Here is a 22,728-nt window from a genome sequence, read left to right on the forward strand (position 1 = left end):
ATTGATCCATCACTTTTGTAAATGCATTAAAAAGATGGTAACTTGACTCAAACTCACCAATCCCATTCATGTTTACACTCACTCCCTGGTGCTTGAGTTTTACCTAGCATTTAGCTGAAATCTTTCAGGAATGCAATTATTCCTTCAACAATTCCTTCCTTACTCTAAATTGCCCATTTACTTATATTTTTTACCTTTTATTTTTCTTCTAAAATATTCTAACTGCAACACTTTGTTCCTAATATTTCACTGAATGAAACAGTGTGACTAAGTGGAGTGAGAGAAGAGGAGAGCCCAAGAATTAACTTTTCTTCTGACCAGCTCTTAGCAGATCCTCCTACTGTGGTTTCTTCTTTGTCTTGGGAAATTCCCTTTTGGGGGGGATGCTGGGTGTAGACATTTTCAGAAAATGCTGTCAGCACAATTCCTGCAGAGCTGCAGGAGGAAGGGAGGGGACCGGGGGAGTGTGGTAGGGGCCCAAGCATTTTTGGTAAGACAAAGTATAGAGGTGCAGTATCAGCAGTGAGATGATTGTCAACTACTAGAAAAACGTTTCCATTTCCTACCAAAGGTCACAACACTTAATAGCATCATCAACATGAACACTACTAAAGACAAAATCAGCCTAGTATGCAAGGCCAGCCTGGGGTCATCTACAACAAACCCCACTCACCGGGGCCAGCAGAAAGGCCCAGAACTCCAGGGGCATATTCATGAACAGAACAAAAGAGGAAGAGCTTCCCTATTGAGCAGAAAGGATGCAGGGACAAAAATGCTGAGTTACAGGCTGAGTGTAGTGCCGTGGGGAATGGCTCTCCCACCACACACCAGTATGGGGAGGTGCAGCAAAGCCTTCTTGTGAAGTCTGGCTGTGTTACCTGCCTTATGTAAGATTCAGCTCAAAACTGAAGTACCTACACTGAAGTGTTTGCATGGAGACATCAACACCTGAGCTCAAAGGGTGACTCAATTGCCTCTACAGAGACTTCTCATGTTGCTTGAGATGCTACAGGAAATCTGAGACACCTACAAGGAGGTGGCAGATGCAACACAGGACCTCCCAGTACAGCACATCGAGATCTGAAATAACATCTTGAAGCATCCAGTTTGGCACTCAGCATTGTCAGAAACCAGGCCATGCCCAAGGCTATTTAAGTTCCCAATACAGTCAAGGAATTCTAGGAAATAATTTGATCTGCCAAGAACCGGACTCCTAATGTCATGGCCAGGCTGACTGTACAGATAAAATCTCCACTATGGGGACCATAGGTACCGAGCTCATATGAAGATGACTAAATGTAGATATTCTAGTCTTCCAGTCCTCAATCAAGAAAAGAAAACATACAAAATCTAAGCATGACAAAAGCACACTGCCACCTCAAGCTAAGCTGTTGCTAGTAGCCTGCTGCACAGCAGCAAGGCCAAAAATGTCCTTAAGTTAACTACAGCTGCCTTGACTCCTTGGACCTCACAGGCACATTGTTACCACGGTATTTAAAAGTCAAAGCAAAGGATAATCAAGGGAAATCAACTCTTTGCAAATAATAGATGTGTGCTGGTGTTTTTGAATGTGCTGAACTAGTCTTTTTTCAGTGTGCCCCAAGCACTACATGAGGAGTTGGATAAAAGAGATTAATTTTGAGTGGCTGTAGACCTCCTCCAGCAGGACCAGACTCCAGTGAGCCACCTGAGTGTGTCACAAAGGGGCTCAATACCCTGAAGGACTACTCCCTCCTCTTAGCCTAGGATTTCTGGACATGATGACTTCCTTCCACCTTAGGAACTAGATTGTATCTTTCTGATACCCTCGTTTTCACTCAGCTACTTCTCACTTTTTCTCCTCTACACACTTGCCCAGGAGCTGCAGTCTGAACCACCACAGTGTTTTTAAAACAAGTATTTTGGATGAATAGAATATATTCTATTTTGGAAGTAGAAGAGAGGATGGAGTACAAGCTGTTCCAGGAACCATAGGCTTGGTTTGAGTCTGCAATGGCAAAAAGCTAGTGCTCTGTGAAGTAATAAAAGGGTATTTTAAAGAAACTTATCTTGGCAGGACTGTAAGCTGATTTATGAAGGCAGGTGTCAAGCGACTGTGAAACTGTTGGAGCCATAGCAAAGAAAATTTTATTGTTGCTTTTGTGTTTTTGTATCTTTTTCTAACAATCCCCAAACCAGTCTAGGCAGAGGTACTGTGCTAATAGGGAGCTTAAATGGATTTGAGGCAGTTCAGGATTTTTGTGTAATTCCAAGGCATGACAAACCAGAAAACTTGCCAGTTTTATATACTGACTCTGAGAGCCAGTATGAAGTTCAACAAACAGTGAACGTGCTCAGAAAAGGAGATGAAAAATCCATTGTTAAGCAGTTGCTGCACCTGCTACAGTGATGTTTTCCTTATAATGCTCTTATATTGGATGGGTCCGTGACTTATGCACATGAAGAGGGGTCATGACGCCTCTCTAAATGTTTGGGTGGGATGATGGAGGTATCTGATTCAGACAGTGAAAACCGACTGTATTACGTTTCCAAATGATGTCTGTGCCCCCTTTGCCATGGTGAAAACAGTTCTGCAAGGGGCAGGGTAACACAGCAACAAGGCTTAACGTCAGCAATGCCACTTTGTTTGTTCATCTTATATGGCAGTTGCTTACAAAATTATATGCTACTATAACATGCATGCTTTCCCATGCTCTGCATGTGTGGGGCATAGATATGATGCTTTGGCCACAGATTCTGCACTCCATGGGTGTGTTGTTTACAGCCACATCTGTGCCCTTCCCCAGCCGGGTCAGATGCATGAGGCAGTTGCAGACAAGTGAAGCTGCTGTTAGTTGACATTGGGGCTGTTCCCTCTGAGGCTGTGTGATGCCAAGGGGGCCATCCAGTCTTGTTCTGGCAGGCAGAGATGCTCTGGCTGGGCTTATACCCAGCCACATATGTAGCCTTGGGTGGAAAGGAGTCCGATCACCTGTGCTATGCTTCCTTAACAAATCCCCACCAGTTTTGAATTCTCCATGAACCAGCATGAGAAAATCAAATCTCAGGTGTATTTTGCCGATGGAGACCCTTTGGAGGAGAGCTGTACAGGCAGCTGACAGTCAGGTGCCTTTGTTCTGCACAGAGTGCAGAGAGGTCTGCAAGGAAACAGTGCCCAGTGCAGGGCAGTTCAGCCTGCCTGCTAGCTTAGGGGGAATGAAGTGAGGAGATGTGGGGTGAGGAGCTGACTTGCTGTAGGAGGACATTTCTGGCCTAGCTGCCATCCTGATGTGCAGTTACGGGTTCTAGCCACCACTGTGTTGGGAGATAAAACTGGCAACTTGTGACTTGGCAGAAGTATTTCCTAAAGAGGGCAGTTGCTCCTGCCTTAGCAAAACTCATCCTACCATTCCACTGGTCTTTCCAAAAAAACACCTGTAAGATAAGGCTATCAGCTATATAAACTGCTGGACTACTTGCAAAATAAAGAAGTTCTACTTTTTCCTCAGCCCAAACACAAGCATTTCCTGCAACCTCTCCCTGCCCTACAAACCATCAGACACTCTTGCATTTTTTCATCAGGTCTGCATTCTGCTTTTTAGATCTACAAGATCAGCGTCACTAGCATGAACATTCAGAAATAAACTAGGCAGGTGTTTGGTTTATGACAATCTCAGCTGCAGAATTTCTGGCCCTGTGGCAGTGGAATTATCTCAATCCTCACTAGGTTCTGATTGTGGCATTAAATGTGCTCTTTTTTCTTTATGCAATGCAGTCTTTTTCAAAGAATGACTCCATAATAAATAATAAATATATAAATTTAAATATTGCGTGCATGCCTGAAAAACATAGCACAGAGCACTGAGAGGAAATATTCTGGGTTGGAAAATCTTTTGCTGCACGAGTCAGCTATCCAGATAATGGATCCTTATAAGTATGTAGGACAAATAGCTCTATGAACCATCTGGGACTCACTCAGCAGTGGGAAAAAAAAGACTGTTAGGCTTGCAAGATCAGCACGCAAGAGTGATTGCTGAGCAGTCACTGCTGCTTTGCAGAGAAAACAAAGGCTTTAGCATTTAAGCTATTAATAGTTTTTTACCTAGTCCAAGTGTTGCAAGATGCATTAATTTCCCCAGACCATAAATTCAAAATTTGTTAGATACTTTTCCAGATTGTGGTTTCATAAAAGACATAATTTTTATTCACTTGTTCCCATGTTTTTCATGTGCCAGCATTAAGTTCTGTGAAGTGCCTGGCTGAGCCGCATCTGGTTGAAGACTAATCAGGTATAAAACACAGCAAAACTTCTTTTCAGATCATAATTTCCTGACTCAATTCATTTCGCAGCTTAAGGGACACTGATGCAGGAACAAAAGGGCACAAGGGGCTGGAATCAGGTTTTTTTGGTGTCAGCATCAATAAAGGCCATTTTATGCTGATTGTGGGAGTTTAATCTAATTGGGCTGTATGCTTTTCTTCCATTTCATATTACAGTGGAATGAAAGAATAGTTAAAAAATGTTTTGATTTTAATCAATTACCAATGTGCTATTTCAATCTAAATCTAGTTTTTGATTGCTTCTAACAGGAAAAATGCCTATTACTTCCAGAGAAAAAACAAAGATGACAAAGAACAATAAAGTAGTTAATGATTTCATAATCAGGCAGGTGACATTTTGTACATTGCCCCCATAAGGTTGTAATTTTCAATTACATACTGATATATTTAACAGTGGCTAACTAAATGGCTAACTAGATGTCTAAAGGCACAGCCTCTTGCAGAGCCTCTTGTGTCCCATGCTAATTTGGCTCAATCTGAGAAGCAGATCAAAGGCATTAATGTTTGGAAACACTTAATAGAACTTGCCTCTGGTTAACTGGGTGTGGAATTCAACTCCAAAAAAGGAACCTGCTTGTGGGTGTATTTAGGAGTCTGTCTGTCCAGGCTGTCTTCCCACCTAGCAGAGATGGATGGTTTGGTTGCAGGAAGGAGTTGTCATCTGGAACACTCAGGGTGCAGCGACCTCCCAATGGGACCAGTGGCTCTGACAGCGGATCTTCAGGATGTGTGCCTCTGCCATGTGGGGACTGGGGTTTATACAGCAGAACTAGAAACCTCTGCTCATATACCTAAATCCTTCCACTAGCACAAAGTCAGCCTGGTTCAGATAGCTGCCCATCTGAAGCAGGTTCAGCTGCCTGTATACAAGTACCTAGTGCACTTTCTAGCACCCAGAACTTTGCATGAGGTTGGCAGATATGATGCAGGACTTCTAGGAAACCTCTCTCTACCTCTGGGGTAGCAATGTGAGGGTAGGTGAGATTTCACATGCTGCTGAATGCCTGTTTTGAGGCAGTAAAGGCAACTCCCAGAAAAAAAAGCAACTGGCTTTCTCTCCATTCACAAGCTGTGATGAGAAGTAATGCTAGACTGGGTTTTGGCATTGCAGCTCAAATTCAAGGGCTTCTGGCAATGCTTCTGTGGTGTAAGGTGCTTCTTGATGCCACCCAAGGCATCACAATCAATTTGTTAGGAAATGGGGATGTTTATGACATGGTAATGATTTGCATATAAATTAGTTGCTGTATGTCAGGGTTCAAAATACCAGGCCTTGCTAGGCTCTGATTCTGCTGTCCTGCATGCCAATGTAATGCCTGAACTTGAGCAGGATCATTAGATTGAGTGATGAGGTTCAATAAGAGATGTCACAGAATTCACCTCCTAGCAGCATCCTTCTGGCAGGGAGGGCCCAGCCCTTGAGCCAAACCACCCTCTTCCTGCAGAGGTCAGCGTCTATCCCCGGTGACACACAGTTTTGTCTTGAATGATAGTCCTTCAAAAACATTTCAACAGCTGGAAAAACTGACCATATGGCCATGAAAACTGTCCTTCTGGAAGCAGTAAAGATGGACCAAAAGTAATCTGAGTGCTCTGCTCTCTTTAATGAGTTGCACTTTCCAAATGATTGAACCTGTTACTTGGCATCTTCATTTTAGATTGAGGTGGGTCCCACTAAGGCCTACTTATGTAAGACACTGAAACGTAGAGAAAATCTTACAGATGTCAAATTTACAAATGCAAATGAGCAGCACAAATGCAGTGGTGAAAATGCTGTGCAGTGTGTGCCGTGCAGAATAATTCACTGTGTTCTGAACTGCTCTCTCCGGGGCATGATATGAAAACTCAGGTAACCTTTGGCAGGAGATGTAATTAGAAGTGTATGTTATGAAAAAAAAGGAGAGGGGATAGTTGGCAGAAATACACCTTTTGCAGGGAAGGCTAATGATTAGCCCACAAATTATTCAAAGCATATATAAGTCAATCATGAACCAAAAAATTAAGATAAAAGCACCAAGGAGAGAAATTGGCTGAACAGAACTGATCAGCATGTGGGAGTAAGATGGGCATACAAGCCTAGGAAACCCTAACAAAGCAAAGCCTAACACTATAGAAATTCAGTTAGCACAGTCTTTTGGTGCTTTCTGCCCTTTGCAAAGTGCCTTAAAGACCAATCATAGGATATTCACTTCACCTTAATATAGAAAAAAAGAAAAATGTTTTTTGGGACTCTCTCTTCATGGAGTTGAAGCAGAAGGAAAGGGAAAGCATGATACTGGTGCACAACACAGGAGTAGGGAGAGTAACCATGAGGTCCTGGGCAGGGATACTCAATATAGGAGCACGATACCTGAGCATCACCCACCCACTCAGCAATAAGGCACAAGGGAGCATTTATGCCGCAGCCTCATGTGGCAGCAGAGGAACTTGAGAATCTGTAACTGCCCCAGACACAGCTCCAAAGGAGCAGAACTGGCTGTGTTGAAAGCAACCCCAGTTATTGTGAACCACACTGACAAAGGCTATTTATTTGAGTGTATCATTGTTTACATGACATGGGAGGCCCAAGCCAAGATCAGGGGACTGGGACTGTGTCAACCACAGTGTAAGCTATATCTTGCCTTTCTTCATTGACTTTTAGTTGCAGGTGGTTTTTTTGGGCAGTAGCAGAATTAACAATAATTCCAATAATGCACTTAAATCCTGAATTATTCACTCTGCTTGTTTTTTATTTCTCATTCAACACACAAACATTGCTTTTCTCCAAAATTATGGGCTTTAGAATCCAGAGCCTTTTTTTCCCCATTAAATTTTTTTACATATTTCTTTGGGTGTTTTTTTTTTTTTTTTTTTTTTTTTTTTTTTTTTTTTTTTTTTTTTTTTTTTTTTTTTTTTTTTCCTGTACTAGCCCTGGTCTGTAGAAGACATGCATGCATAGTTTGCTCAACAGGGTCCAGACAGATTATTTTATTCTGGGGAAAAAAGGGTAAGCTCAGTATATCAGGAAGAGAAAATGACCTTCATACCAAATGAAATGCTCTAGGAATTGGAACTCAACTGATTTGAGATGAGTTTGTAAACACATTTTTCCCAACTGATCCAGTTTGATGACTGCACACTGACTTCTGCTTTGCACTTTTTCTTGTAGTGTTGAAGCTAATGGGTAATACAATACATCACACACATGCTATGAATCCAGGTTTCTGAATTCTCTCATGACAGTGGGACATTGTCACTGTCAGATTTACTGAACCATAAAGAATAGGGAGACAGGTGTCAGCCCAGGTACTCTTCGATGGAAAACAGTGCTGGAGCAATGCTAGGGAACTCAAAGAGCTGGCTGTGGTGCTTTGTTTTAGTACAGCCTGGCACACACTCAGTCTTGAGCATGCCCATCTGGAACTTCATTAAAAGCCCTGATTTGGTTTTCATATTTTTTCTGCATTTGAAGTTCCTGCTTTTCCTTTGGTGTTGGAAGTAAGATGCAAGCCAACACCAATAATGGCACCTGACCAGTAAAGAGAAGTACAGAACCACTGAAACACAGGCGGAGCAGTCTGAAGTGCCTCCCTCAGGCTGTGCTTCCTCACAATCTGGGGAGGGAGAGACTTGTCCTGTCACCAGCTTCAGTAAGCTCGGCAGTAAAGCTGAGATTCTCCTGGTAAGAATTGAATTGTGCTTAGTTGGGAATGATTGTTTCTCTGGTGGAGCATGAAAGGAAAGAAGAGGTGTTTATATCTGATGTTACCATGGACTGATTCAGTTCATCTCCAGAACTGGCAGAATGCTTCTTGCTACTACTCACTATTTGTGCTGTGTGAGGAGCTGCATAGTAACTCTTTGGTTTGCCTCCTGTGACTGGGTAACAAACATTTATCGTAAGAGAATAACAAATGGTGAATCATTTCACTTCAGGCATGAATTCTTAGATGAATGATCATTTGTGCTAAAATTAGTAATGCTCACAAGGGCAAAGCAAATGTGCAGGGGTTGTCCAAATAGTTTCCAATAACAACTATAATAAATTGGAATAGCTAAACTTTGCACTTTTATTGTTTAAAAATTTATATTAGGTAATATTTTTATGTCATGCAACATTACTACTCTAAAATGATTAATGCACTAGCAGATATATATTTCCTTCATTCTTACAAAAATGATTTATGGTTTGTATAGCAACAGCAGTACTATTCCAGGTATTAAAATGTGGGACTCAGTCTACATGTGCTTTTGATTTGGAATTCATAAATAGCATTTATTGCATCTAGGATAGCAGAATTACATTGTTTTGACATCATCAACACATTATATCAGGCAGGGCAATCTGGTAGTTCCTGGAGGCAATTGTTTGCTCCAGGCTGGCTCTGTTATGCATGCTTCCATTATTTTCATTGGAGTGGCAGCTAAAGAATACCATACAGCATGTCCCAAGACCATGTGAAGGTCATCACAGCACTTAAAGTGCTTAAGCATTCATTTATAGCCTCCTTAGAATGTATGTATTCCCAGACCAGACATGTAACATTTTTAGCAGGACACTGTATTCCTCTCCACAGATTATTTTCTTTGCTTTTAAATACCTTAGCCTGCGTTTTCAGACAGGATCAAATGATCCTGTAAAACTGTGAGGATGTGAATACTCTTACATTCACCTCTTTGAACACCCACAAAAACACACATTCACACATTTTTTTCTTGTGTAAGTGGGATGATATTTGCAAATAAGATCCTAATCAGCATTGAGTGGGTCTACTCTCTTCTTGTTGCAGAGAGACACAAGGCAGGTGTTGGTGCTGTGTCAGGTATCTCAGCCAACTGCCTGAAGACACAAAGAGTTTAGTCTTCAAATTACATAAAAATAACTTAAACATAGAGTGCTGTGAATCTGGATTCTTGCAGAACAAGCATTTAGGTGGAACACCTTTGTAGGCTGCTGTGCAGAGGAGATGGGAGAACTAGCTGTGGCTTTTATTAATCAGGAATTTGCCCCCTAGATGTTTGACCCCTATGGAATACAGCATGTCCGTCCAGAGGGTGTACAATTGCTGGGGGAAAATTCACTGGCACTCATGGCCATTTAAATATAAAAAGGCTGTCCTGGATTTGGAAATGTATATGTGTGTAGATCATCCTGCTGGAGCACCAAGGAACCAAAGCTGCAGCATGTGCAACCCAATTCCTCTTGGCAAAGGGCCTGACAGATTTTTGTAGCTTGAGAAGACCATACATTCGGTTATGATATTTTAAGAGTCAGTCTTTCCTAAGAACTGTGCTGACATTAACCTCTTGCCTACAGACAACTCACCCAATCTTGTAGCTGAATTTGGACTGATGGCTTGCTCATTCTGACATTCTTGTCTCTATATTAACACTAGGAACCTGCTTGCATTAAAATATGCCTGCTTCTGTGTAACAGCCCATTTAATTAAAGTGATCCACAAAAGATACCTTACCAAGGAAGATCTGGTCAAAGTGTATATGAGAGAGGCAGATCTCTTTCCTTCAGCTGAAATTTCAACCTCTGCTATGATCTGATAGAGCTAGCTCTTCCTTAGAGCATACCTATCTCTTTAAATCCCAAAATTCATAGATAAAATCCAGCAGAAGCTTTTGGCCTCAGGTTCCAGGCATAAGTTAAGATTTCTCTTCAAACTCTTATGCAGCTTGGCCAAAACCCTTCACTTGCATCCTTCACTCTGATCCTGCCTGAAGTTACAGAGCTCTTCATTCCCTTGGGCAAAAGGTGATAGAATTCCCAAGCCATGTAGGGTTGGAAGAGATGTCCTGACACCACACAGGTTCAACTCTGCACTAAGCTTCTCTGCAGAGGAGACATTGGTGGCCTAGGCCAAATGGAAGTGGGACATGAAAGTCTGCGTCCAAATGGGAGAAAAGGATGGTAAAAGTAAAAGCAGTAATGCAAAAATGGTGGTTACTTTGGCTAAAGGTATGTTTTATCTGACACTGATGGCACCTTTTCTGTGGATTAGACACTATGTAAAGGATGGGATTACAGCCTAGATAACACTGAAACATCCCGACTTGCATGTCAAGCCTCCGAAAAGGAGGCTCTTCGAGTGCCTGCTCCACCATGATGTCTCACTTTGGAAAAACATCAAGGCCGTATTCTTATTGCAAACCCTCTTCTGGTCTTCTTGCATTTCACTTAATCTGTCCATTTTATATTTGTTTGACTGGATATCATGAAGAGCAGAGACAGACAGAAGATAAACTGTAAAGACTGAACAAGACACCTCCTCTTCTGGTGCCCAGTTTCCTCAGATAACTCTGCTGAAACATTTGGTCAGGATTTTTTCAAAGCAACATAGACTACTCAAAATAAGTTAGACCTCATAAGCCCTTTTGCCCTTTGTATCTCTGCAAAGCTTTCATGTTACTCATTTGATTTTTCTGCTTTCAGTTTCAGTGTAATTTATACTCACGAGGAATATACAAATGGGTTCACAGGGGTCAGCAGGTTAATTAAAGGCTGTTAAGATCTCCACTTCACTTTACTGTGCTACTGTGTATTAAGAACTTCTTGTTAAGAGGCAGAGCACACAACATCTCCTGTGTCATCCAAGGTAGAATAGTGAGCTTAAACTCAGAAAAATCCATCTGACTATGGCAGAGTACACTCACAATGGTATTTTTATGGCAGGGATGCCTATAATTTTCATGAAAGCTTTACTTCCAAACTGCCTCTCCATCTGGAAAAGTTGCTTGGGACATAAATATCCTGTAGTTTGGGATTTTGTTAATTTACTTTTGAAGCTGGAAAATATTCAGTCACTTCTTGTTCCCCCAAGAAAAAATGTGAGTAACGTGTCTTCTTGCTGAATTTAATTTTGAGCACAGAGCAATTGCCACAGGATGTCAGTGTTAAAAGTACTTAGATGAAGTTGAAGAAGGAAGTTCATCAAATTCACAATAAACTCAACAAGACTGGCTGAAGCTACTGGTGACAGAGAGGTGATGACAGGGGAGGCTGTGTTCCTCTCCTCTCCCATTGCTGGCATGCTTCCCTACATAGCTCTAAGTGGTCACTATTGGAGTCAGTGTTGCAGTTCTGGGGAGCTTTTTTTTTGTGCTGACATGCTTTTCCCATGGATTTTAGTCAGTGTGAAGGCAGAGCAAAAAGGAAGTGGGAAGTAAAGCAGGAGTGATGAGAAGAAAATACTCCCAAGAACAGCTCTGTGTTTCTGCATAGGCAGAACTGGTGCTTGTGACTTGCAGACAGGACAAACAAGCTGTCATCCCAGGACCACACACAAATGAGCCTATGGCTCTTATTCCCTTGCAGATTTTTGAGGCTCTTCACAATACACCTTTTTGTTAGGTTTCTAATAACTACCAAGGAGGAGTGAGAATTATATGACAGAGGAAATCGCACTAGATGAAGAAAACACACCTGAATTAGAGGCCTATTGATTAAATCTGGGGTTTTCTCAATATGTGGGTTTTTTAAAATTATCTGGTCATGAGAACTCAGCCTGTTTCAAACCATCAAATGTAAGTTTATTATAATTTTACATCAAAACTATAAATGTTTCTTCATCAGTGCACAAAATCACTAATTGATTAGTTGCTTCACAGAAACTGAAAACATGTTTTCATAAAAGATGGCTTCATCTTTGATTTTCTGAGGTTCATACTTGTCCTTAAAACATTGAATATCTTGCAAATAATGTGAGCTTGCTGACATTTTTCTCTTTTCTTCCATAGAACAAAAAGGATTGCTACATAATTTTTTTTCACACCTGTTTCCTAGAGCCTTCTTCTCAGATGGGTTGAAGACCATGAAGTTTGGCCCAGCATCACTTCAAACCTTTCCTGAAGTGACCTGTTCCGTGGAGTGTTCTGAACTCAACTCCATGATTAACTTTGTTTCTTCTTTTCCATTTATTATATTAGTTAGGTCTGGCCAATGTTGTTTATGTTTGCATTTTCACTGGGTTTAGTGCACAAAACAAAGTTCCCCCAATGCATTGTAAATCTGTAAGCTGTGTTTTGCCTTCTACTTCTATGTTGAAGGCATATAAACAAGCACACACTTGCACATGCATATACAAGGCCAAAATAATATCATCCTTAATTATGACTGCAAGTGAAGCAAACTTCTCAAAGCTGTTCACTGTATTTCTTTTTCCTATTCAAATATTAAACAGCTTAATTTTGAAGAAGAGGGATCACATTTCAAACTTTGCCGTCTAGAACTGACTCAGTAAAATCTTTTATAAGCTGTAGCTTTTTTAACAGAACAGACTCCAAAGATGGGTGTGAATTGCATTTGTGTTTGTTTCTGGGTCTGTTTTTTCTGCCAAGTGCAGGTGTCCAGCATTCATTTTCTATTTTGCTTTTATCTGCATTTTGTGCTCATTATCAAAATATATCTTAGAGTCTTTCCAAATTTCTTTCAAGCTCCATTCCTTGGGTGTACCTGCCAAGCCCTCCTCACTCTGTAATTTAGCTGTTTATATTGGTGTTCAGCTTGAAATGCAAGTAAATAAATTCTGGGCACTGGTTTTATTTGGCATTGGAGAAGACCCATAGGGCAAACACACACTGGAAATCTCCCAGCTGCCACAAGCTGGGGTTTGCACCCCAGCAAATTGAAGTATACCTTCTGAAAAGCACACACACAGACACACAGACACACACACACATACATATGCCTTTTAACCTTCTAATGAAATTTTTATATGTTTAATAACTTGGAGATGGTTTATTAATGTGCAAGACTTAAAAAAAAATCATGGATAATTCCTGGTTAGTTCTGAGTGGAATAATTTATTTTATATATTTGATGTTTCATACATATTATATCTGAACAACATTTTAAAGAAAAAATGCAAATAAGCCATTCTTATTTTGTTCGTCAAATTTTCATAGAATTTTCATGTTGTCTCTATGTATTGGAAAACACTACGCTATGTAAAGCAGGTTGTTTTATTCCATGTAAAACAGCAGCTGATTATAATAATTTTTAAATAACTGAAGTCAGCAGTAAATTATTCAGATATTTAGACTTAGTTATTACATTATAATAGAACATTGAATTATGCAGTAGTAATTCTGATATCAATAAATAATACAGAAAGAGTGATACAAAGTCTTACATTTGTTGGAATATGAGAAGCCACAACAACATACAAATAGTTTGAACTTAAATTTCTTTTTATTCTTTCAATATACTTTTTTATTTAAAAAACAAATTCTTTCAAGGAATATCTTTCAAGACTGGTATGATTTTGTTAATAAAAAAATAAACAACATTTTCGTCAAATGGGCTTTTTTCCATATTGGCAGAACCAGTCAATCAGGTTTCCCCTGAAGTATCCAGGAGGGCTGGAGCACTACCAGGCTCAGCTGGTGGTCCTGGCCAGTGGAAGGTGCCAAGAAGCAGTCCCAATACTCATCACCTCCATTACAACCCATACATGCTTCACAGTGCACAGAAATGCCCCATGAGGCAGGACCTTCTTTTGTAAAGATGGTTACAGGCAATGGGTGGACAGTCCAGAACCTGTCAGAATATCATAAATTTGGGGAGAGAAGTGGAAGGGTGAAGTGAGAAGTGGAAAATACTTGTGGGTTTCAACTACACTGAAAGTAAGATGTAATATAAGGATATTAAAAACTGACACAGGTCAGTCTGCCCCCTGTGCCAGAGACAGGCAAAACTGAGTCATTTACCAGTGTGTGCATTAAAGTAAAGGAATTTATTTCAGATGTGTATGTTTCCACCTGTGCTGTGTGCCTGATACTGACACTGCACCACTGCACACCACAGTGCCCAGTGACCCATGGTGGGCCTGTGTTGGTCAGGCAGATGGAGCTCATGTAGGTGCACCATGTAGCTCATGAACCATGGGCCCTACTTAACCTTCATCCTTCAGTGCCCAACTTCAGAAAAGGTGCAAGGAAGGTAGCAGTGAAAACCCAACAGGATAGGTTTGTGAGATCCATGCTCCCTAGCTGCAGTGATGGTGCTACCATGGCCATGCTTGTGTTCCTAGATGCTGAAAGCACTAACTAACATTTGCCAGACTTTAGATGGCTTCCATGGCAAACACTGACAGTGTGCTTTGGCTCTGGCCCTGCTGACATACTCAAAGTCCTCCTTCCAAAACAGACCCTAGAGATGGCAGGCATAGGCTGGAGATAGCCACAGGTTATTTTTAATACAAGGATCAGATCAGTCTGAGTTCTGGCAACGTGAGGTGATCTAAGAGCCTCCTCCTGTCTTCAGCCTTGTGTGAACCTGCAGGTCAGCACGGACAAACCCCAGGAACATGACTGACAGGGTGCACCAGTGGCTGATACTTACAGATGCACATTACTTACCAGTATGAACAGCTTTTAAAGTGTTTTTGCTAGCTGTGAGAACACAGGCACTGAGCACACCAGGTTAGAGAACTTTGCTGAGCAGCACAGTATCAGTACAGGGTTTATTTCACATTTCTGTCTCCAATACAACCACACTGTACATTGTTAATACTCCTTTCTACAGAGGTTTGTGCTTATCAGTAGCTAAAAGCTCTTCCTAACTTCCACCATTCTAAAGTTATTAGTTTTCATTAATAGTTTAGTTCACTGGGAAAAAAGTATATTGTCCTTATCTCTAATTTTTTTTTTTTTTTTTTTTAATTAGAGGACCACAGAGGTAATATTCTGGACTTGTTATATTCCTAACTTGATAGACACTGAATAAGTGAAGACTGTAGGTCTCATTTCTCTTGCAGAATTTCTGCTAGTTTTGAAGAACTGTGAAATAACAGCCTGGCAATATCATGTCTCTTACAAAAGCACGTGTCCAGCAAGACAGACATTTAATCTTAGGTCACTATTCATTTCCTCTGCAGCATCTACAGTATAAAAGTAGCATCAGAGAACATGTGATCTCACTTTGATAAGGTGTGCAATGGTGGTCCATCAGAAGTGGGAAGCCTGTTCTCAGGCCTATATGAAATGCTGTTTGGACTGCTCTCCTCCTGGACATCCTCTCAGACATCTCTCCCAGAGGTGCTGACCCAGAGGCAAGGAGCAGGCAGCAGCACCTGCAGCTCTCCTGGCTCCCCTAGATCCCACCTCCCAATATCACTGGGAGAAGGGGGCAGCAGAGAGAGCTACTATAACTGGACCCTAAGAAATAAAAAGCACTTCATTCAAATAAAATGCATATCAGTGCATTTTCAAAGCACTGATAGCTAATAGTGATCAGGTGAGGAATATATATTTAGCAAGCAGAATACCAGTCCACTCAAGGCAGTCAACACTTCCAGTCTCATGGACATTTGTAGCCAGGCTGTAATTTTCTTTTCTATTGCAGTTCAGTGGTGAAGGAAAATACAAACCACAAATATTCCTCTGCAAGTGATGCACTCAATTCTCATTGGAATGAGAACAACAATACGTAACCTGTGGACATTCATGACTCTAGGGGTCTAATTAACCCCAGTGATTAACAGGTTTGTTTTGACACCTAGGCTGCAGTCATTCAGCATAACATGTAAAATTTTAAAGGTCTGCTTAAAAATGCTCTCTTTTTGCTACAATCAAAAGAGGAAAGATGCTTTCTGACACTGCCAAGCAAGAGTTTTCAGAGACTTTCATCTGCAGTGCTGGAAATGACAGACCTCTCCATTTCCCTCCCAGCTGCATTAACTGTCCGTTTCTTCTCAGTTAGGGAGAGGGAATCAGCTGGCATTGTCTGTTCCCTGTGCAATGGACTGAGAAATACCACATTATTTATTCTGCACTAGCGAATGAGGCTGGAAAGATTCATTTCTTCTCAGTCTGCTTTGACAATGTAATTTGTTACATGGCATTTAATTCTACAAGCTAGAATTAAGCTAGGAAAATACAGGGTAATACAGGGAAACTGTCTGCAATAGAGTTCAGTGCCTGAGAAGGACTTGGTGCCCCAGAGCCCCTGTGGGACCTGTGCTGGCCCTGTGCACAGCACCAGTGGGTGGATGAACCAGCAAGCCTGGGACAACGGGGTGTGAGCTGCATCCCCTTATTTTGTGAGTGGACCTGCCTTACTCTTGCATGATAATTTTATGAGTTTTTCTGTGGTTGTTGTCACTGGCAGCACCAGTTAGCAGAGATGTGAGTGGTGCAGGCACCAACGTATCAAGTGTGCACAGAATTTAATGACAGCCTATACCTCCATTAGCCCAAAGCAAACCATCACTGGGTGAAGCAACACACAAAAGGTCTGGAGACCTGGCTAATGTTTCAGGCCTGGCCCTCAGGGAGGCTCATTTTCATACTTGTCAGCTTGTCTCTATCTTCTGCATCAGCTGTAATAGGTATGGGGCAGGATTATCCCTAGGAAGGGTCTGTGTAGCACCCGGAACACTCTTCTCTCCACAGTCTGTTGTGCAAGTGTTTGTCCTTCCACCATGAATGATGAAAGTGGTGCTTTATATATTTTGGGTGCAGCAGAGGAGAAAACCTGGTCAATTTTTTATCTCTGACTTTACTTGCCCAATCTATTTTTATGGTATAGAATTGATCCAGAAAAGTCAAGTTCATGACAGGGAACTGCCCTTTACATAACCTTACTTCAATAATTTCCTAATTCCTTCATGTTTTACTGGAATATATTGAACAAAACTGTTTTATCTGTTTTTCTTTCTCTGTACTTGGATTGTCTGTTTACTAGTGCAGTTGGAGTTAATCCATGCTAAATGCTTTGGGCCAAATTTCGTATGGATTTTACATGGCACAACACAAGTCACTTTCAAATGGTGCAAGATACACTTCACTGTCTCTCTTAAAATTTTCTCTGTTTAGGCAATATTACTAGGTGTAGTCAAAGAGATTGACTGTAGTTGCTAGGATTAAACACAGCTCAAGCAAGCACTGAATTCTACATACTGCTTTTCCATTTCCTTTGTTTTTTCCATTCAAAAATACCTTCTAACTGAAAGGAGGAACATGTGCAGCACGCTGGTACATCACCTAAAGATGTCTGAAGGCTCCAGTCAACTCACCTCTGCATAAAATACTGCTGACACCTGCTCATCTGACTTTGCACTTCTTATAGGATTGTTTCCTACTTTTCCAGACAATTTCTGCCATTTGTCATGCTTATATTAAAGTCCAAGGCTTGCCTTCAAATTGCTTGCAGCTCCTTCTGGCCCTGCACCAGCTACCTATTTGTAACCTTCACCTTTTTGCAGCTTCTCAAATACTGTAGAAAATACTGATGTGCCCTGGATCATGGACAGATGTCTGGGCCATCATGTGATCTGTTTTTCTGGCTTGACATGAAACCTTTGCCAATTATTTCTTGAGAGTGGACTTTCAAAAATTTGAGCTGCAACCTTCCAGTTTCTCAAAGAACAGATTACTACAGTCTGCTTTTAAAAATACCAGGGGAAATACAGGGTCAACTCCTCCTACTGCACTCATGCTATCAGACATCTTTTGCTTTTATCCTTTTCATCAGGCTTTTGATATTGTCTGGGAAAAACACAGTCACTTGAGTTGTTTAATTCTTGAAAAATATAAATTCATTGTGATTTCTTTTTGCTTACAGGTAGTTTGTTTCTTCTTTTGCTTTAGAAGGTAAATCTAGACTGGTAGATCTACAGTTTGTGCAGATTTTCTTTTCTCTTTGTGAATTCTAAGTGTATAGAATAATTTTTCTGCTTTCCAGTTGCAGCAACCAATTCTGTCCATCACAACTTTTTGAGGACAATGTTTATACCTCTGAAACCACCCTGCACTTTACCAGGTTTGACAGAAAGTGGTGTAAGAAATTTCTGCCTCCTACCACCACTGCACCTAATGCCTTCCTTATCTCTCTCCATCCTGTCTCTTCATCACTTTTCCTAGTCCTGAAACCACCACTTCCTCCTGATTCCCATCTGTGCAAGTAAAATTGTACTGTAATTTTGTCAGTTTGAAAATAATGCTCTCCCTCTTCATCCTTGAAGGATTATTTCAACCCAAGGTACATCATCAGTCCAGTTTGTAGATCATACCTAAGGGAAGGCTGTACAGGGGGCAGAGGTGAGGATGAGTGTGCATGAGATTCTGCCACTGAGCATTTTCAAAGCCATACTAAGGTGCTGTGGAAATGCAGCCTCCTCCAAGCACTTTGAAGCCTGGAGGTGAACATTGTCAGGACAACACAATCTCAGAGAAGCTAATTATGCAAATCTTTTTAAATCCAAGTGCTTCCTCTTTTTTCTGATGGTTTTATTTGTCCTCAAATCATGATTAGTAAAGACTGCTGGATATTTTAATTATTTGCTGCATTCTTGGTCGATTCTGCTGCATACTATCTGCTTGTTGGGTGATGAACCCAATTTTCTCCTAGCTGCCCTCTTGCCACTAAACAGCTTACAGATTGTTTTGTTATTAGCTTCTATTTCTCTTGCAAGCTAAATTTTGGGACTTGATATTTTTGTCTGAGTTTCTCTCTTGACGGAGTTTCTCCTTTCTGTGAAACTTCCCTGCCAAATAACCCCCGGGTGGGGGGGAGAGCTCTGAAGGGGACCCAGGAAAAGGAGTGGACAACATTCTCTACATAATAATTCAACAGATTAGGGTCAGAATGTTGTCCTGGCTCCCCTGGATAAATCAACTTGGTGTACTCCTCTGCTGACTTGCTGGAGGACTGCAAAGGAGTCCAAATCTACCAGTGAACTTATCTCCAAGTTTGCAACCCTACTTGTAACTAGAGCTAAAAGCATTTTTAGTAGGAAGAGTAGGCTGCCTTTTAGATGAAAAATAGGGTTTGGTGCTGGGAGGCAAACATGCCAAGGAGAGAAAGGAGTTGTCTCTTCCTCCAGTCCTGGATCCCTGTCCAGAAGAGCACCTTAATACCTAGTAAAGGTTGGCAGCTGGGAGGACAAGCACTTGCCTGTCTGTGAGGCCATTAAAAAACAACTGTGCGTGAAAAGATAAACCTGTAATGCTGCCAAATTAAGTGAGACCTGTGGCATGATAAATTTCCTGACCACTTATTTATAAATTATTTTAAAGCTGCCTGTGATGTGACAGCTTTGCTTTCTTTTCTGGTGTAGTAGCCATTACTGATGAGAATATGAATAACCAGCTTTTCTCTTTCTTAGCCTCTCTTTCTTTCTAGAACTGGTGAAAATGTACTGAAGGTCTGGTGATATTGAGGCATTGTGCTAGTCCCTCTTTAGTGCAGACTGTTGTGGTGTGAGTTGGTGCCAAATGTGCTGCCTCGGTTTACAGCATCTGTCAGACATCTCCTACAGTGGGAGACAGGAGTGAATGTGGCCCTCAGGGAGCCACAGTCCAGCACGGATGGTGGGGACCCAGTGACCCTGGCAGATACAGACTGCTCCCAGCAGCAATGCTGGAGTGACTCTGTACAACAGACCCAACAGAGCGAGCTCTGCCCTGGTTTGTTTATTGAGGTGCAGAACCACATTGAGTACCCCCACTGCACTGCACTGCACTGTACCTGGGCTGATAACTCTCCCCGAGACTGATGTGCAGGAGACAGCAATAACCAGCTTGTAACACACAGAGCCAAGGCAGAGTGACAATGAATTTGATCTTCCAGACCTGAGCTGACTCCATGCAAAATTAGTTTGCAGAGCCCAGTGGAATTACTGTCCAGAGATATGTCCACTGGTGCTGCAAAGAGCTTCTTTAAGTCAGCTGAATGTATTAATCTGGGCTAACATGCTTCCAGATAAGTCAAACACCAAATTGATCAGACAAATGCCCACACTGCCAGATCTATATCCAGTGTACCTAGTTCATCCATAGTAGATTGTAGTCTGATTTCTGAGAAATCTGAATTAACTGGACCTTTAAAAAGTCCCTAAAGTATTTGGTCTTGTGAAAAGCACAAACTTTTTTTTTTTTTTTTTTTCATTTTAGCTGCATTTTGCTTGAAGATAATCTCTTGCTCCTTAAGTCAGAACTCAATTTTAAAAAGGGGATGAATAATGCATATTTTACATTGATAGAATGTAAAATGTTGGGAATCTCAAAATGTTTTGCAAACACTAAAGGATAAATCTTTCCAATAGACCTCAGAAGGAGATAATTATAAAATCATAGACATTTTATAGATGATAAACCAGAGGGACCAGTTTTGTTCTAGGACTCACAGGACAAGCTGCACAAAGCTGAAAATGCTCATAGTGGTCCTCAGATTTCTAGTATTTTCTGCCTTGCTTCAGGTTGACACACTACTTCTCTGACATAGCTACATTGCCATATAATAGGTGGTTTTTCCAGACGATAAAGTGCTAATTCTCATTTAAACAAATTACTTTTCCTATGAATCAGGAAGCAGGCAGCATTTCCTCCAGCTGTCATTCAGCAATTACACCATTTGGAAATGGTACCGAGTGATTTGTGATAGTGTAATCCCTTTGGAGTATGAAAGTAGCTCCAGAGTCAGGCTTGATTAGAAATGCCCAGTTGACTGCAGGGACACGTTTCAAACAGGCTTATGCTGGATTGCTGCTGTAGTTGTACGCATGAATCAAACAGTCAAACACACAAATGACCCAATCTGCATTTGCAAAACTAAACTGTGCAGCTCTAAATCCATTTTCTGGCCTAAAGAGTGCTATGTGTCAAGTACATAACCAGAAAAACCGTTCCTTATGTGCCCTCAGAACAATGAGCAATATTAATCCATGGGGCTCATCTGTATTTGCAGACTGTCAGCTCTAAACTCAGAGCATTATTGTACCAGGAGCACACCTCAAACATTTTGAAACTTACAGACATGAAGTGTTTTGCATACCCACAACATAAACTCATTCAGAGGACAAAACTAGTATTTAAAACCCATGCCAGAGCACCTCAAAGTCTCTCCACTGGCTTGGAATCAGGCTTTGAACTACAGGGCTTTTTTTCTACCTTTGTTTAACACAAGACAAAGCCCAAGCAGACCAAGGCAGTGACAACAGAAGAATCTCCTTGTGTCACCACTCAAAATCTTATTTGTTATATAGCCATTTTCTTCTTAGAGGGAGAAATTTGAGAGGTATTTTTAGGACTGAGATCAAAATTGTTGCATATGTGTGCAGCTGCAGAAATGAAGCAGATTCCTGGTCAGACAATTGGCCTGGGGACACCGAACCTGGTGAGTGTGATTTCTCTCCTGAGTTGAACTCTGCTTTCCCAGGTGCTCTCCAGCAGAAAATCACATCAGGTGCCTTCCAAAAATCTGTGTGCAGCTGATGTTAAACCCTCTGGCCAGACACCAAAGAACACAGCTTGCCGAAAATAAACCGATTATAAGCTGCTGCTCTATCCTGGCAAGCAGACACACTAGATACCCCTCTGCAGAGCTATAAAATTGATTGGATGCGTTTGGAAAGCTGGAGCAAGAAAACAGTAAATTTCACCAAAATCTCACCGAAAGAACATGAGGGAAAGAGGGATACAGAAATATGAAAACAAAAAATGCAATTTAGAAATATGCATTTATTCATTTTACTTGTGCAGACATTACCTTGCTACCTCCATTAGAGGATCAGTGTGACTGTAGAGCACAGGAGAAAGGAATGCTGGATGTCTGGGCCATATGTGAAGTGCAGTTCTGTGCTGTCCAGCAGTGATGCTGAGCCAAGGACCCTGAGCAGACTTTGCCAGTCTTGATACCCAGGGTGAGCCCTTCTGCACAGGAAGGCAGCTGATTTCAAATAACTCTACAGCAATGCCCAGATACCCACAGGCCCCCTGGCTGTGGCACAGCTGTTGCTGCCTGTGCGCTCGGATGACCAGGAAGGGCTCTGATCCCAGGGTCTCAATAGCTATTTTTTGGTGACAAGGAATGCCTTTTAAAAGCAGTGCACCTCTGCAGGTCTTATAGCAAACTCAGTGGGGAAAATAAAAAGGAAGGATTTTGTTCCGTTCATACGATAAGAAGTGCAAAGCATTACTGCTACTAATAATGTCTGGATCACATTGAATTATTACCTTACGCCTGGATCTAATTTCCATTTCAAGTTTTCATTTATTTTTCACTTCACTAAGTCTACAAAATTAATATAGCATCAGACACATCCATTAGAAAACAAGTTCTAACTCTGAGAGGAAGTGTGACAGGACTTTTGGGAGGGGCAGGTTGAATCTCCTTAACCTTGGTCTACAGGTATGTGAGTACCCTGTCAACTTTACTTTCAACAGCATTATATGCCTGATGAGCATCACTCTTGGAAATTGCCCCAGCTAGCACACTGCCTACTAACACTCATTCATTTAGAATAATTTCTTTGGAGAGCTGACTTCTGGGTTGGCAGATATTTCAAAGGGCTGCTTTGTTTAATCGTTCTTGGAGGTAGGAGGCAGAGGCAGGTTTTGCCCCTTGAAGGGTGTGTTGCATGTCTGATAGAGCAACACAAGAGCCCTGGGTTGAGTTATTCCAGGGCGAGTCAGGTTAAT

General features: G+C 41.4%; 1 long non-coding RNA gene across 1 annotated transcript in view; it reads right to left on the minus strand.

Annotated features, from left to right (window-relative positions):
• Window positions 1-7,097: 7,097 nt before the first annotated feature.
• The window catches only part of LOC310908424, a 166,665-nt gene continuing 151,034 nt past the window's right edge, over window positions 7,098-22,728 (minus strand). The window contains exon 2 of the long non-coding RNA XR_014589850.1: window positions 7,098-7,219. This is a non-coding gene — a long non-coding RNA (uncharacterized lncRNA). The remainder of the gene's footprint in view (window positions 7,220-22,728) is intronic.

This window comes from Zosterops lateralis, assembly GCF_965231275.1.
Source record: "Zosterops lateralis genome assembly, chromosome: 4".
NCBI lineage: Eukaryota > Metazoa > Chordata > Aves > Passeriformes > Zosteropidae > Zosterops > Zosterops lateralis.